Below are 18,889 nucleotides of genomic sequence, written 5' to 3' on the forward strand. Positions count from 1 at the left end.
GAGAGGTTGAAATCCTTCCTTCCTTCCCATTTCTAAAGTTAGATTTGTGCAACCTTTTACTGTTGCGCATAGAGACTGATCTTTTGCATTATGTAGAATGCAAAAGGGGATTGCTGGCAGATAATGGCAAATATCACATTGGGAGATAAACAGATGACTGACCCATACATTGTGGATGACATTATTGATTATTGAGTAGAGTAGTCAGAGTAGACATGGATACAGGATAGATACAGTATCTGGATCTGCTGTAGGATCTAGTCCCTGTGTCGCTATCTGTGCTATGTGGCCTGTGGTTGATAGTAAGTAACTGTTTTAGGCTGGGGAGCTGTCTGGAAGCAAGTACTATCATGTGTGAGAGAAGTCCCATTGCACAGGACAGACTGTGGATCCTTAATGATACTGCTACATGCCAGCCCAATCTCTGACTGGTGAGAGTCTCCAGGGGTTTCAGGCACTTACTCAGGGTTTCTTGGAATGAAGGTCAGCAGAGACAGTAGTGTCTTTAAAGATATAGGTTTTATTTACACATACAATATATACAACCTGAGCATAATATGGAGGCGCTCATAGCTTTAATACTCCAATAGATCTTGTTTCTCCACCAGTCACAGCTTTGGATCCAGCATAGAGCAAGTATGCCTTTGTGTCTCCAGCTTCAAGCCTGCTTCCAGCTCAGCTCATCCACACTACTCTGGCTATTGCTCTCTTACCTAGCAACTATGTGGTGGTGTGGAGACCTATTAACCTGGAGGGCATCATCACTTAGTTGTAGATTTTGCAACCTAGTTCATTGGTTTGGGGGGCTGATGAGGACATTTTAGTGGCTGGCTAAGGTCACTGTCTTACAAAGAAACTTGCCCAAGTAGTTCAGCCCAAATAGAATCTTCTATTGGATTTGAACTCTCACTGGGTGCAGGATGCCAAGAACTAGAGGGTACTCAAGGCACCATCCAGGCTGAAGCCCCCCCCATCCCACAGCAGCACATTTGAATTATTTTAAGGTAATTGGGGGCTGTAAAGTAAAACAACTCAAAACAGTTTGCAAAAAAGATAAAACAATAATGTAAATGTTTAAGTTATGAATCTTTGACTAAGGTCTGTGAACACATAAGATGTTTATCTATCCATTAGTTTCCAGAAACTAAACCTGTTGCATGGAATGGTCCAGGCTCACGTTTTTGGTGAGAGGATAGTTACTGAATGAACTGGTGAAACTACTGAAGTTACTCTGTGACTCAGGATAATATATCATGTACCTGATGAAGTACACAATATTCCATATGCATCTGCAGATGAACTGTTCATTGCATTCACAAAGCTGATAAGGAGGTTAGCTTATAACTTGTTCTCATTGGTTATTTGCTCTGATTTGTTTGCAGGGTGCTTATGCATGTTTCTGTTAGTCATTCATCCATCACACACTTTTCAATGCATTTCCCCATCACTTTTGAAACGGCAGAATTCCGGTTCTTTTTTAAAAAGTGGATTTGTTGTGCTGGGGCAACAGAGCCCTTTAATCTGGTTTAACTGTGCAAACCTAAAGTTCCTGTATTTTACTGAATTTATCTCTCAAAATAGCGACTGTCTGGAGGCACCACTCCATAATGATTTTGTAAGTATTTTTTGTGCCACAGAACTATTTGTTGTCCACATTGCTTAACTCACACCTAGAAATGTTTTGCAGACTTGTGCACAAATACTGCCAATTTGCAACTTTTCATAAAGTGCAATGGAAAAATATTTGTGAATGAAGTGGCAGCGTGTTTGTAGTAAGCTTGCAGAAAGAACATTGCTTGCATTAAAAATTGCGCAGCTCTCTTTATTTTCTAGTTCACAGTGAAAAATAAGGCTTTAAAACATGCTTTAAAAACACATAAAATGCTGAAGGCACAAACAGCTGTTTCATCCTACTTTATCATAGAGTCTGCCCACTCTGTGCCAATGTCCTTGCTTACAGGGATATTTTGCATAGATTCTATAGCCACTGAGCTATATTTGAATTGTTCCTTGTAAAAAGAAAGGGAGAAGGGGAAAAATAGGGCACAAAGTCCTTGTTGACAGAGCTGGCATTAAAATGCTGGCAAGAATACAAGAGAAGACTCAATCTATACAAGCCATCAGTTCTGGATGATATGCAGCAGGGGATCTTAAGGGAATTAATTAATGAACATTCTTCATCAACTGACAATTATTTTTTGAGGAGACTTCAAGAATCATCGAGGTATTTCTATGAAAACCAAATGTGATAAAAGTAGTATTCTTAGTACTGTCTAATGGTAAAAAGAGAATCTCTGAAAATGCCTCCTAACATGTAAAGATATATATTTATTATATATTAGATATATATATTATTATCAAATAAAAAGCAGGCATTCTGCTATGCAGTATAGTGAGAATTTATTTTTTATTTAAGATTCTTTATAGATTTCTTGGTTTATGTTTACCTCAGAAATAGAGATCAGTAGTTTCTGAAAAATCTATGGTTATGAACAGTGTCTCTTAATTAAAGAAAATACACTTAAAAATGCCATGAGTAACATAAATATTCAGAAATAAATGCTCAAGTAGTTAAGTTACGTTTTTAAAAAGAGATAAAGAGTGAGAATGCAAAACAATAAAACAAAACCAATCATTCCAGCATCTGGCTGCCATTTAATATTTAAGCTTTAAATCTTTGGCAGAAGATTTTATAAAGAATGTTTTAAAATTGCTGTAAAAGAAACAAGATCATGTTTCTGTTTATTATCTATGTAAACTGAAACTACCCACCCACCCACCCACAATACCACTTATATTTAACTCCCCGAAACTACATTTCACGAGGAATTTTTGTTTGCCTGTAAACATGCATGCTTTTGATTTCTTTGGGGAATTTATACACATCATTGGATAATTTGATTTTAAGATAATTTCCTGTTAGACATGTAGACATGAGCCTGAACACATGGATTTCAGGAGAGGGGTGTGAGGTGGAGCGTAGAGTGCCAGATTCTTGACATGGTAGTCATTTCCTTGAGTCCTCTGAAAGTCCCTCAGCAGCTGCTTTCAACTAGAGTTGGGAAATCCGTTGAAATGTGCGACAACTGCTCTTTTGGGTACTGCATTTCTCTAAATTATTCTGAAGCATGTCAGACATAATACACACATAGACACAAAAAAAGAGAGGAACATTTCTACTTGTAAAATACTTAAGGCAGGTGGTTAGGCTACTTATCCATTATCTTGGAGCTAGGTCAAGGAAATCTAAAATATATTTGGACCAATCCTTTAAAAGTGCTGCACTGATTCTTTCCTGAAAGTGCTTCATATAAATTAATATTTGTTTATTTCATTTATATACCACCTTTACGCCCCCAAGAAGCCATTTTATCTTCATTAACAGCCCTTTGAGGTAGATTAGACTGAGAGACAGTAACTGTACCAAGGTCACCAAGTGAGCTTAATGGCTGAGTGGGAATTTGAACCCTGGACTCCCAAGTCCTAGTCCAACACTCTAACCCCTACACCACAGTTTTTAACTGTTTTTAGATTGTGAAATAGTACCTGTGGTCCAAGGAGCTATTTTTCAGACTTCAAAACAGTAAGTCTTACTCCAATGAAGAAGGAATTTTAAAATGTAAAAAAGTACTTTTCTCTCTATTCTCAAAACAACGCTGTAGGGGAGAGCACTTAAGTAGACTTCATACCCATATCACATCACCCACATTTTTAAAAAATATTAAATGCCCATCTTTTGCCCCTCACTTTTTCCTATTTTCTCCTAAATTTCATTACCTGTTCATAAATTTTCATATTTTATTTTTATATTAAAATATTCCTATATAAAATCAAAAGATTATGATTCCACCAGTTCCCACTTTCTTTGATGGCACGACCCTGTTGTGAGTCCTGAACGACTAGTCAATGCAGCAACAGAGAAACTATTAGCTGAAGTGATAAAAGCTTAAGATGACTGCTGGAGCAGACCCAATTCAAATCCAGCACCACGTTTTCCCCAGTTGCCAACCAGATTCCCCCAGGAAGCCCAGAAGTAGGATATGAAGGCAAGACCCCTCTCATTGTTTCACAGCGATGGATGTTCTGAGGCGTATTGCCCCTGAATCTGGAGATTTCATAAAACTATAATCGATTATATCCAATATTATTCACACTCAGAGTAAACCGATTGATTTTAGTGGACATGATTAACATGGGTACATTAATTTCAGTGGGTCTACTCTGAGTAGCACTTAAAATACAACCCTTGGACAATAGTGATTGATAGGCATACCCTATATGAATTTGTCTCTTAAATCACCAAAAATAAGAGTTATTCAGTTAACAATTTATTTATTGGTGTAACATGTTGTGTTAAGGGTTTTCAATCTTTACCTGACCTCCAAAATGCTTGGAAGTTGCAGCTGTTAATTGCTACATCCTTAACAGATGTGACTATGGCATATGGTTAGTTTCAGCTTCACTACATTCTTGGAGCTAGTTACCTGTCGGTGGGACAGTGTCGAGTTGAAGTCCCATATTTGTCTGTTCACTAGAATAAACATGTGCAACAGAACTATCATGCTTCTGAAGCTACCATTCCACGTTACAAGCACCCCAGCAAGTCCAATTGGGGCAGAGGAAATACACAGTATGTGTCAAAACTCATTCATGCTTAACTCATTCAAAATATGTCGTTTCATATCCTTTCTACTCCAAATTCAGCATGGAGCATCCTCATACTTTCCTTTCTTAACCTGCCAAGTTTCAATTCAATCCAATGGAGCATTTTCTAACAATCAGCCATAGAATCTACTGCCCCCATTTCTCATTATAAGGGCACAGTGCAATTCAGTCAGCTGCAGCTAATCATATAAATCAGAATAAGGCCCAAACTACACATGACCATTTGCAGACAACATGGTGGGTTGGCATTGCTTATTTGACCTCTCACAGGTGAGTCGCCGCTGCTTACCTGGAATGGTGATGAGGTGGTCACAGTGCAAGTGCATCGGCTGAGTCAGGCTTGTACTCCTGCAGTACAAGCCTAACTGGTGGATGTCAGGCTTAATCCTCCCTACCCCCTTACCCCACCCCCTTCTGGTAAATTGCAGCAATTCACCTGCCAGGAGGTCAGGTAAGCATCTCTGCCCATCACACCATCTGCTATGGCATGTTATGCTTAATGCGTGGTATGCAGCTGTTTCTTGTTTTCCTTTAATTAATTACAGTCATTATTTGGTGGATCATAGTGCATAGGGAGAGGAAGTTTATCTCTTCACTTTCCACCTGTGATTCTGCTAAAATCAGGTTCTCACATGCAAATAAGTTAAAAAGTTTCTATTGACGCCAGTGGGAACTTTTCTTCTTTTTCTTTTTAAGCCTTAACACCATAAAGGCAAGTGATTTTCATGGAGGAGGTTTTGGCTGTGAAAGAAAGGCATAATCCTTGTTTCCCAATATGATGGACCCAATAACAATCCTTCCCCTCTCCCAGTGGCTGCAATTAATTAAAGAACAGCACAAGAGGTATGGCTGAATGCAGAGTTTAAAATCTAAAAAAGAGTTTCATGTTACTCTAAGCAGATGCAAGTTTGCTAGCAAGGGCCTTATCAAACTCACAAGAAATTATTTGTTCTGCAGAACAGCTTTTTAAAATACATACATAGTCTCTGCATTGATTTCTGTAAATGAAGGTGTAAGGATTAAAGTGAAATAGAAGGGAATCAAATAACACATGGAGGTGACTTGAAGAAGGTGGGATGGTGACAAAAATAACAGACCTGAGATAATGGATTTTATGCACTCAGTATACATTAAGCCTATATAAAGCAATGTAAGTAGGCAGTGAAATATCAGGAAACAATTCCTAACAACCGTATCTAAGGGGCTGTAGTGTACAATAACCTCTCCTGGGAAAGCATGGAGGGAGATCCTATCACTTGAATTATTCATAACAATAACAAAAACGAACATTTGCAAAAGAGCGTATAAGAAACAATTTTAACTTTATAGAGTGTGCGCACAAATGGATCCAATATGCTTTTCCTGTCTGTGATACGTATGACATTGTGGCCCCGAGGGATTATGTCTGTTTTCCTGAAGGTGACTTGTTATTTCTTTCTTATAATTAAAAAGTTGTGTTTTGTTGCACAGAAATATGGTATGTACTCTGAAAAATAATGAGACACTGGGAACCATTGGATTGCCTGGTAAGTGTGTCCTACAAAAATATTCTCCCAAGTCTATTCCTATTCTACAAGGCAATGTAGAAATATAGAAGATACTCCCAGGTCAGAGCACTTTAACATATATTCTATTCAGATTTATGTCACCACATCTAGGAAAATAGCTAGAAAAGAAGAAGAAAAAATATTCAAGCAAAAAGGAGTATGCCAGGCTATATACTTTATAAAAAACACTAAAAGTATAATGGTGGTGTCTAAATTTAAGAGTGATGAGCAGTGCAAAAACAAATGTAAAATGTAAAAAGGACAGGAAAAAACCCTAATTTCACATGCAAGGTGGGCACGAGCGTAAGGGAAACTGGTCTATATCTGTAACAGTAAAGTAGGTATTTGTGCATCCCTCCAATTTTTAGAGAGAATGATGCAGAGAAAAATATTTTGAATCACTACAAAATCCAGAAATATATCTAGAATACACACAAAATGCTATTTATAAATATATATATACATCTATAGTGCAGCTAGACCAGCCTTTCCCAGCCTGGTGCCCTCCAGGTATTTTGAACCACAACTCCCATCATCCCTGACCATCAGCCATGCTGATGAAACTTGTAGTTCTAACATCTGGAGGGCACCAGGTTGGAGAAGCCTAATCTAGAGTACACAGTTTGTAGTTATAAAAAGGAAGTGTACAAGCAAGCACAGATATGCCCATTTTGTATAATAATTTTTCAGTTCTGCTGTCCTTTGAAAGATGAAAAGTAAAATGCCATTTTGAAGTTATATTTCTGCATTAAAACATCCTTTAATTAGATCGACATATACTTAAAAGAGTTTTCAGATCACACAATTAGGTTCCCCTGTAAAGTTTTCTCCATGCTCCTATTAGTTTACATTTTCCTCACACTCTCAGGCTTGTACTCATAGCAATGTCATATAAAGACAGCTGACCACTTTTGGTGACAGAGGCAATTGTGGGATAGCTGGGCAGCGTCAAGAGTTCCTTTCCATGCAGCCTGTTGACTCCGTCATTGGCCTCAGCTGGTCACAGGGGTCAACAGGATTTCCTGCTGAAATCTAAAATTGAATTGGGCTCTGAAGTGAGTCTTAACTTGGATCTGCCTCTACAGAATTTAAACTTCTGTTGGGAGCAAACAGCACTGTCGGCATCAGATACCCCATTCACCTTCCCTGTGGCAGTGCCTGCTGTGGAATAAATTTGTTGCCATATTTGGAGCCAGGGAGGAATCTGTGCCTGTCTGGGGTTTTTGTTTTCCTCATAGTTTAAACTAGACCCACCCCTTATCTAGGTTCAAATTTCAAGGTGTCTCAGTAAAGGAGTCCAGGGGGAGGCTAACAGGCCATAGAATTCCCCAGATGGTTACCTGGTGGGATTGCCCTATTTGATTTGCATGATAAGGAGATTCTTAATCCGGAATCAACCCTGATGAAATAATCAGCCAGCAGTTGGGCTAGTTGATCCGGAATACATACCCAGTGCCTGTGCCAAAGTCTAGTGATATCTGTAATCAACAATGTTGTGGCCATTTTGATCCGAAGCTGCTGTCATGTCATTTCATGCCTCCTATTCCTGCCCCCCGGTGGCCCCAGGCTTACTGAGCCTGGGCCCATAAATACATGTGAGAGAATAAGACAAACTATAATAATATATCACTATGTCTATAACAGAATTGTAGCTGCATCTGGCTGGTATTGATCACCGCTCAGCGCCACAATTCAACTAATTGGTATACAAATTAAGCCAACACGAATCCATTCAATATTCCAGGCCCCATAAAGGCATGAATATATTTTTCATGTTAGAATTTTCTAGGAAACTGTGATTGATACAGTGTTCTAGTTAAATTCTAGAAATATGGTATTTTAACAAACATTAAGATAATCGGGCTTTGTTTCCTTAGTTAAAAATGAAATTCCACACTGTACAAAGGCCCTCCATGCTGTGACATTGTTTTGATGCCAATATAAGTCAAGGTACATAAAATTTTAATAGAAGATTTTGCTTCAGATATATTGCAGAACTGATGCCTTCAGTGTTATATAATGGCCTATCACATTTCATAATGATGCTCCATGTTTAAGCAGCTTATAAAGGATGTATGAATACTATAAACAGCTTATAAAGAATTAATACATGAATATTAGAATGAATCAATTATAGATTGTTACAGACTCCAACAGGTTGTTCACACTTTGATTTATAACATACTGTACTGATGTGCTTACAACTGCCTATAACTCAATAACACACAGTGGTCATAGCTGTTACATGCTTATAACAGCTATTAATCTTTTCTTGGCCCTTTATAAACTATTTATAAGCAGAACTTTAATATAAAGTGCAACCTAGATGTTCACCTCCATCATTAGTCACTAGTGTACGCTCCTTCTGGCATATGCTGAAACTTCTGGATGTAGGTATGTAGCCCTAACATTTTATTTTAAAAGCTGCTCTTTAATTTTCCAAATCAGTGTTTGACACAGTTGCATTGTAAGCTGGAAGTTCAAGCTTGCACATTGAAAATTTTGCACCCAAATCTTTCCACATTGCTTAATATCTGTATGAATATGTGAAATTGCATTATGCTGTGTCAGGTCACAGGGCCATTTAGCTCAGTGCTATCTACTCAGACTGGCAGCAGCTCTCCAAGGTGCTTAAGCAATAGTCTTCTGTGACATTTTTTTTTAAAAAACCATACAATTCTATTTCAAAATTAAGTTAAAAGTACAAGCAATCAAAAGGGAGCATGAACACAACACAAGGGCACTGATGAAACAAAGAAGGAAACTTCAAAGCACACTAATGATCATGGAGATTGAACATGGTACCTGTTGCATACAAACCATGTTCTACTAGTAAACTATAACTTAATGATGCGAACAAGCTTCCTTTCCCTAAAACACATTTTCAGGTTGGGAGTATACACTGAAATTCTTTTCTGGTGCTGCCATTTTTTCCAGGTGTTGACACAGTGGAATAGTGGAGATGTGCAATCTCATGCTACATAAAAGCTTGTGTACCTACTCCACAAATGCCCGAATATTCATTTCAGGAGAACAGCAGTGTCTGTCAGTCTACCCTTAACCCAATGCAGAGGCAAATAGATGGGAAATTAGGCTGTGGAGTGACGTTGGTGTGTTTTAATATTTGTAATGCTTCCAATATTTCAAGGTTCAGTAGCTATAAAATAGCAATTAAGCATCCTGAGCCCACACTTCGTTATCATACTAAATAACAGTATATTGTCCTAAGATTTTATTTCACAAGCCCTTTCCTTTCTTTCCCTTGTTTTCTGTCTTACTTCCTCTTTTGTGGAAAGCGTAGATTACAACTGAACCAGGCAAACCATACCTTGCGCGAATCATTGCTTGCTTGAAAATTGGAACTGTAGACCACAATTGAACTATAGTTTCCACCTTGGATTTTTAAGCATTTTTTGGTTTGTATAAACAATAGTTTGCCCAGTTTAGATTTACCAGCAAACTATGGTTTGCTATGAAAGGAAAGACAGTATTTGCCTGTGTGATGGGAGAGAGAAAACACAATTAACTTTCCTATGATTCATTCAGGTGGTTGGGTGTTATTTCTAAACTGAAACACATAAAATGAGGTTTTAGTGTTGAAAATAGCCTTTAGGCTCCCTTTAAATCTTCTGTCTAATTTTGGTAGATATCCAACAGTGCTTAATTTCTACCAAAATGTATTCCCTCTGTAATATCATATGCTGATAAGATGTGGTATTAATCTTCCTATACAGCAATTGCTTAAAGATAACATATCTGACGTGGAAAATATTCTCATGATGATTAGATTGCCCTGTATCCAAAACTTCCAGTTTAGTGTATCTAGTTAGCAAATAGTTCCAAGTCAGATTATTAAAGTAACTGCTAAAATGTACTGAATGCAATTATACAGCAGTTAAAATCAATTCCTCAAAACACCACACACACTAGCATTTCTAGGGCTGATCCACTTTGATTGTAGTATAGGATATATATTTATTTAGATTAAGTTGTTATGCTATTGAGAATGACACATGTACTTAGCTAAAGTGTAGCTTTAAAAGGTACTTAATATAATAGCTGATTCCAATACCATTACATTTAGAAATGCCAATACATATTCTTGACTAACTTGACAGTACCAGTCAAACATTTTGAAAGGAATATATAACCCAACAGATACAGATCTATCTCAGCTTGTCCAATATAATCTGTAGCAAAACATAGTTTTTTAATAGTTTAATAGAAAACAGTTGCCCAATATTATTATTGGGGTTTTTGTTTTGTTTGTTATTCTGTTATGTATTTTTTTTAATATTGTAAGCTGTTCTGTGATCCTCGGATGTAGGGCAATATAGAAATATAATAAATAATATTATTACTGATAATAATATGAAGAAAGAAAAACCATTGTGGATTTCACTTAGCTAAGGCCAAATTCCTTAAAGCCAAAATGTTAATACCCCCCCCCCAAAAAAATTGATGGATAATAAATTTAGAATGAAGTAAAAAGTTCAGAATTTAATGTTCCATTCAGAAACAATTCAAATTGCCTGGAAACGTAGCTTGAAATTGTCCATTCCATATCTCAAGTTCTGTATATTTCTTTAATTTATTCTATAAAATTTTGCAAATTGACACAATAAGAATAAAAAAATCTATTGGGGGAAAAATAGTACTGTACCAGAAGATCTGCAAGGAAAAACAATATATAAGGACCTGCTGACACCATAATTGAGGTTATATAATCCCATTTATTGGAAGGGTGGTGCTTTCATCAACTCCCCACTGCATCAGACATCTTCAGTGTCTAGGTCTAAGTGAATTGCAGAAGTCATTTTGGTTTCTTTGACCGATTCCAGGGTCTTGGATACTGCAGAGGATAACTTAGCGCTTCTGCGTATTCTTCAATAACAATACTCCCCTCTCTAATTACAGAGGAGTGGAACACGGCTCAGAACAAACACAAGGTTGCATAGTTTATGCTGTCTTTTAATGACATTGTACTTTCTAGCTACTCTGTGGTTGTCTCTGAAGTTTAATAAACTCAAAACACTTAATTTTATTGCACTGAACTATTGATTATCTGTTTAACACTAAAAAACAAGGCAATCTCCGACTTTTGCCTCACTGACTGAGTGAATTATTTTATAGTTAAAGAAATGTACATTACAACAGAGAATTCTTATCTACTCCAAAGTATTTGTTTTGTGCAAGACTGCTGGCTATTTTACAGAAATACACAAATGTTTAATCTTAGTCTTACAAAGGAAAGGCCTTTTATTGCTTCTCAAGTGAACTGGATATTCCCTTGGGCTTTATACTACCATTTAGGTTTCTATTTCTTGATTTTATTGCCAACATAAGCTTATTTAAAGGAATGACATACAGGCTGTCTCTTTCAAAGCACAAATATTAAAAACAACCTCCTCCCTTTCCTCCCCCACTTTTGTTGTTGTTGTTGCACAGGGCTTCATTTGCTAATATCCAGATTTTCTCAACAGTTAGTGAGCTTCTCCTTATGATGTTTTACTGTAATTGAGGAATGTAATCAGTGACTTTTCCCTTAATTGGTGATCTTGCTGTATTGTTATAGGTGTTCATCCATTTTGCTGCCTATGTTTTATACTTAATTTTGATATAGATTTAATTTTTTAAAATGATATTTAGAATATGAATAAAAACAAATAATTTGGCAAGATGACCTATCTACACAGATTTTTTCTAATTCCCATCTCATTTATTGGTCTCAATAGGAAGTTATCCTTTTACACAAGTTCTGTACTGTATGTACTATATGTGTGTATTATAAATTAGTTGGGCTTTTAAAAAAAACAATGCTCAACAATGCCTGTGGCATTGTGCATACATGGGCGTTTGCTTCAAGAAGTGGCAAAGTTCAGCTGAATTTCCAAATTCCATGTATAAATCAGTTTAAAACAGATTCCTCCTCTACTTCCTTTTAGTCAAAGAGGCAATGGATGGATCTGGATCAGTTTCTGAAGGGAGTGATGGGGTGGATCAGGGCCAATAACCTGAAGCAGAATCTTGACAAGATTAAGGTGGATTGGGGGTGGGGCGGGGTCTAGAAACTGGAGAGTTGGCCTGTTACAAGTTGTTCTCCCTTGAAGGAAAAGGTATGTAGTTCGGAGTATTCTTTCATCCAATATTCTCACTTGAGACCTGAATTCAGTTGGGCATCAATGGGTACAAGATTGTGTCCTTGGTCTGTTTTAGTCTGATATATTCATACTGCGCTTTCAACAGCTGAATTACTGACAAAATATAGTAAAGAAAATGTAGACTGTTGTAAAGGTTAGCGGCTTATTTTAACTGATAAAAGTTTGCTTTGAATACAGTATGGACAGCTGTTAATTAATATTTTATGTGCATCTCTTGTAGCAAGTCATCTGTAAATTCTGTAATGTATATCAGATGCAAATAGCATAAGTGATGCATAACACATGCTGGACTTATTTATTATGACTTTGGTCTCACCTCTTAATTTGTGATATGCCCTATGTTTGTTGTTCATTGAATGGTTCTAGAGATCCACAAACCCCAAATTGCAGAACATGGAAAGCAATGCCTGCTGTTGTGCCACACAGCGCTATGTATGTGCCACATAGCTACTGTGCAGATGTAGCCAAAAATCGGGTTAACAGCCCAGATCATTGAAATCGGATGGCAGATTTTGGGACAGACACACTAATGGAGAGAACAATGATTAGCCAGGGGTTCACCATTTCCCTCAGTAAGCAGCCCTGTCTGCTCCCCAGCCTGCCATTCTCCTTGCCTTTTCTTATACCTGGTGCCAAACCATACATAACACCATGTCTCTAAAAGCACTTCTGTCCCAGCCACAAGTTTTCATACATCCTCTCTCACCCCCTCTTCGATGTGTAATTTAATTTTGAAAGGTAGTATGCAGGTGGGTGAATGCTGAACTCACCTCCACTGTCTAGTTTACACCAACTAATTTCCTCATACCCCATCTAGCTTTCATACTTTGCTTTGCTGCAAGAAAGCAGCTGAGAGAGGAGTTGAAGGAGAGAAAGAGGCCAGGGTTGAGAGGGGGTTAACATCCACACCAACATGTCTCTTTTGCACTTTATAGACCCATTACTCCAAATTGGGGCAGGGAATCAGCTGGAATTTCAGTGCATAGATAGATAGCTCGATCTACTTCACCTCTGTCAACCTGGTGCCCTCCATAAGCTTTTAAGTACAACATCCACCTGCGCCAACCAGCACGGCCATTTTAGGAATTCTAGATATATCATTTTCACTTACGTTCACACTTGCCTTTGCAGGTAAATTATGAGAAAGTCTTCTGTAAGAAAAGTACGATATAATACTGAACATATTTTTTTTTGTGAATGTATGTAGTACTTGCACCGCCACCACTAGTAACTTTCTGGTCGGTCTCACTGCATAACATTCTTCCCCTCAGTCTGCTTATAGCATCCGTTATTAAGAGTTCATTTTGTCATGGAATTAAATTGTAAGCCATGTCTCAATAAATCAACATCAAACTGTAAGAGGTGAGATCTCTTTAATCTGAACAGTTTCACAGTTTAAAGACAGAGTTTTCTTTTCTGTTTGTAGCATTTTAATTCCAAAGGGACAAGTGTGATTGCTTTTCCAGACTCATTTTAAGAATAATTTGGTTTGTGAGACAAACAGGCATGCAAGCGAAATGCTTTTACAGGGAAGGATGACATTTAAATTGCTATTGATCTGTGGAAAGTTCAGTTTGCATAGAAGACTGAGGATAAAGGATAACTTGGATGCTTTGAGTGTGCAAACCTGGGCCTTACCTGTGCTATACATTTAAACCAGTATTATAACACTTTAAACGGTCATGGCTTCTCCCAAATAATACTGGGAACTGTTAAGGGTGCTGAGAGTTTTTAGGAGAGAACTATTACACTCACAGAGCTCCAGTTTTCATAGTTCTCTGGCATGTGGGATTCATTGTTCAACCTCTCTGCTCCAAATCACTCTAAGCCCCCTTTTGACCCTGCTGGTGTTTCAGTTGCTTCTGAATTTGCAGAATGGCAGCTTAAAACAGCCTGCTTTCCATAGGGACCCTCATGTAAATTATACTGTTTCAGACTTAAAGGGAATAATCATAAAAATTTTTTTTTGTTAATAATTGCAAAAGTGAGAAGTGCAGAGTAATCTAATCTGATGATAGTTTATTGCACAATATTTTGCGTCAGACTGATATGCTTTCTTATCTAAACTGTCTAACGGTAACTTAAGTCCTAAAATGTATACTTTAGTTAGATATATTTTCACTGTCCTCTGGTTGTTGAGTCCTTAAGAACAGTTAGCCATTATCACATGGTCCTTTGGAAAAGGGATTCATTTTCTGTATTTAAAAAACCCCAATTTAAATGAGGTGCATAGTTGAGTGTGCATCCACTCATCTGTTGCATCATTACAACATGGCAAACAGCTTGTCAATCCCTTCCCCACATCATCTGTACCTCTTAACATTTGCTGTTCTTTCGGTAAGCATTTAAGTACTAGGCTGCATTTACAAGAGGAAATGTGAAAGGAATAAATCTCAAACGCCAAAAACCTTGCCTTAATATACCCTGAAATACTTGATTCTCCATTAATGAAGGATAAAACAATCACACTACTTTGCCCTGTAAACAACACTGAGGAAATTCTGTGTGACTCATCCATTTTGTCAATGTTATAACAGAACGAAATTGACTAGCTAATGAGATCTTAATAGGTGCAGTGATTCTAAAGTAAAACTCTGTACTGGCAGACACTACATTATTGAGCTAAGTTCAAGGTATTACTGTTACTTTATACAACCCTAAATAGCCTAGGACCAGTTTCCCTGAATGACTACCTTGTGTCTTATACATTGGCCAGATCACTTCGGTCATCTGGAGAAGCCTTCCTGGCTGTCCTACAGTTATCTCATTTTTGGTTAGTTTGTGCAAACTAATTTTAGTGTGTTACTTTGGGGGTGCAATTTGCATGCAAACCAGACTCACACAATTCTGATATTTCTCCATTTCACCAAGCATTTCTAGACATTTCTGTTTTGCCAAGCTTTTTTAGAGAATTGATTTTATTCTTTTGTTCTTTTTGTTCTCTCTTTTATGATTTTATAATGTAATGTATTAATAATATTGCACCTTGCCATGATATACTTTTCAAATGACTTGGTGGTTTAGAAATACTCTTGCAAATAAATAAGGTAAAATAGTATTTGCACATCTGTATTTGGTTCACATCTGGCTCATCCAGAAACACAGGATAACTCTGACATTTCCTTGCTGAGCTCTTCCTAGAACATGAATTGAGATAATCCCCTGCTAGGATGAAGAAGCTATAGGGAGCCATCTAGAAGAAGAAGAAGAAAATTCTCAGCAAATGACACCACTGTTGCAATTCCAATAATAGGTCCTCAGGTGACATACCTTCAATAAACCCATAGCTTTACATTTATACACAGTTACAATTTATGCAATTTGCATGAGAATTTACAATCACAAAGCTGTGTTATCCCAAACACTTTGGATCTGAAACAGCCCTGGCAACTTTCCAGATGCCTGGAGGTTACAACTAATTTGCATATTGATTTACATAACCATTTAAATTTCAGCATGACCCTGTTCTGCCATAGAAATACACTAATAAAAAACAGAAATAGGGGCCTTCAAGCTGTGGGCTGGCTTGATACTTTTGCGAGCTCCTTTCAATTTAATTTAATTTATTTCTCCATCTCAATTTAGTCATTTATGTCCATAGCATTATGTTTATTCCTCCTTTTAGCTGTGAAATACTGCATTTGCCTTTTGTGTGCTCTTTAAAGGTGGTGTCACCAGCCTGTCTCTTGTATTCATCTGCAAGTTCTGTTCAGAACATACCTTGCACATGTTTCACAATATGTATTTATATATCCCGTGGAGAGTATCTTATGTCACTGTGCTAATTGTATGCTTATTGAGCTTTAGAGGGAAATTGGCCCTTTCTTATGTCCACTCATTTATGTAGCAGCTCCCTCTAATTATACTTCTGTTTATAACACTCTCTCACACACAGATGAAGCACATACACCACCCACAGAGGGAAGTGGAAAAAATGGGATCTCTCTCTCTCTCTCTCTCTCTCTCACACACACACACACACAGCATAACTTGGGATCCTTCCAGCTGAATACAATCCAGCCATATATTCTGGCCTGCCAGGTGTTGACAACCCTCTCCTTTTCACAATATTAGATGCAAACAAGAACCACAAAAGGTTTATCAATTCCCATTTAGGCTGGTGAGAGGGCTGCTACCAAAATTTTCCTCCTCTGAATTTCTCTCAGATTTTGCAGTTCTGAATTTCTAGTGGTACACTAGAAATAATCCATTGTTCTGTTCTGTTATTTTTTCCATATCATTTATACACTGTTTGATGGGTTTTAGAACCAAACAAACCCTGAAAAGTGGTTTATTATTTCCAAACTTTATACAGAGTACTGTGCATGCACAGTTTGCTACAGCTTTCACTTATTACATTTGCATTGATTAAACAATGGGAAAGAAGTAATGTTTATTTGCTCATGCCATGCATACAATTGCATTTAGATTCCTTTATGTACTATGTTTAAACTAATATGCACGTTTGATCCGCACTTAAAAGTGTTGGTGAAACACTGCAAAAAACCATCTTGATCAGATTATCTATCTGATTGCATCAATATTCTTTTTCAGTTGCATGTTATTATTTATTAGATTTCTTACCCACCCTTCACCCAGTGCGGGTTACTGCAATATATACATTATTAAGATCAGTTAAAAGAATGATATTAATGCACACATAAGTATAACATTGCACAAAAAGAAAGTTAATCAAAAACACTGCTATATAGCTGAACAAACATTTAGTCAAGAGAAAGAAAGGTGGCATATCCATAATTGACAAGGCAGGTCAAAGAGAGCAAGTACAAAACTGCAACTGCAGGAACATTTCTAATAATCACATTCAGGCTCAGCAACAAGAGCTGTTGGCAATAGCTATCCGTTGTAAAAAGGCAGCGGTTTGGCTATTCATTTATTCCAGACAGATGTCCTGATCTCACCAGGGGGCATACACCTGTGAAAGACAGAAGCAGGTTTCCATGCAAGCATTCTTAGCTGGGAGGACTACATAAAAGTAACAACTACATAAGTAAATGAATGCTGCATTTGCAACTCATCCAACTCAGTTGCTAGAGTTACAGTTACATAGCACCATTCAGAAAACCAACAGAAGCACCATCCAGCTGATGGAATGGGGCTGGGGAGTTAGCCTTTACCACACTGTCTTGACCTGAAACAGCTGATTGTGCTGTCATTTATTATATGGCTCATCTACTCTATGCACACAGAGGGGGCAGATATGGAAATGTCATCGTGCTTTTTAGATCAACCTGCAGCCTAAGACAAAGAAATGTAGAAAGATAATAGAGGGACAAAACTTATGTCCATTTGGCTAGATGTCTCTTGCAGCATAGCACCAGTTGCATATTGAAATTGCATTATGAATATGTTGCATTATGAATATGTTTTTTAAGCATATGATCCCTCCCCCCAAAAAGTGTCTTGCTCAAGTAGTCATCATTGCATATAGATAAATAAAAGGGAGATTTCCTGTAAAGGATCAGTCCAAATGAAGTATCCTGGTAGGCAGTTATGTAAAAGTAATAGTGTTGGGAATGGGAAAATGGGAATGAAATTGATAAAAGAGCAGGAAAAGTGAAAAGAATGGGAGTGCTTTTATGGAATGCAGGATAATACTGTGTGTTGTGAAAATAGGCATGAATTCCACATATTCATTGAAATATATAGTTAAGATGAATAAGCAGGACATATTTCAGGGAGGAAAAAACCAGCACATAAATTTTCCCCCCTAGAAGTGACTGAATCAACGGAATCTTTATATTGCTCCCTAGCCAGCTGTGATGACTTACAGTTAACATTCCAGGATAACACTGCCATGTTCTAAAGGCTTACTCAGCAGAAGTATCCTCAGGCAAATACATGGTACTTGTTCTTATGGGGTCAGTGTGAGCTGAAAATGCTTCCTACTATATTATCATCAATATTACTAGGTAGGGAATACAACCAAATTAAAACAGGGCTAGAATGACCTTGGGGTAAATGACAAACACCTTTACTACAACTGTTCACAAGTGGCAATAAGTAATGGGACCTGCAGAGGTAGCCATCAAACGTAAGTAATTAGCTGAAGCAAGGCAGAGACAAAGATACATCAGGCTGGGAAGTGGGCCAAAAAAAGAGGAATCAAATCAGCAAAGGCCTAGTTGAAGAGGCTAATAAAAGCATTCTTGTTTATGGCATTAGACTTAGGAAGAATTATAGCCACCCCATAGAGGTGGGTGGGTGGATTTCCTCACTTTATTTTCAGAATTTTTAACCATTGTCTTAGGCCGTATACATAGAAAAAGCAGCCAGAACATTCTTTTTATTGAATTGCAGCTACCATATTTTTCTCTCTATAAGACGCAGCAGACCACAAGACTCACTTAGATTTTGGAGGAGGAAAACGAGAAAACAAAATATTCTGAATCTCAGAAGCCAGAACAGCAAGAGGGATCTCTGCACAGTGAAAGCAGCAATCCCTCTTGCTGTTCTGGCTTCTGGGATAGCTGTGCAGCCTGCATTCGCTCCATA

The 18,889-nt window shown here is 37.5% G+C and overlaps 1 long non-coding RNA gene across 2 annotated transcripts in view; it reads left to right on the forward strand.

Annotated features, from left to right (window-relative positions):
- Positions 1 to 1,063: 1,063 nt before the first annotated feature.
- The window catches only part of LOC310843963, a 79,558-nt gene continuing 61,732 nt past the window's right edge, over positions 1,064 to 18,889 (forward strand). For both annotated transcript variants that reach the window (XR_014563830.1, XR_014563831.1), the window contains exons 1-3: positions 1,064 to 2,224; positions 6,136 to 6,191; positions 11,661 to 11,694. This is a non-coding gene — a long non-coding RNA (uncharacterized lncRNA). The remainder of the gene's footprint in view (positions 2,225 to 6,135; positions 6,192 to 11,660; positions 11,695 to 18,889) is intronic.

Source organism: Podarcis gaigeae, assembly GCF_964106915.1.
Source record: "Podarcis gaigeae genome assembly, chromosome: 4".
In the NCBI taxonomy this organism is placed as follows: Eukaryota; Metazoa; Chordata; class Lepidosauria; order Squamata; family Lacertidae; genus Podarcis; species Podarcis gaigeae.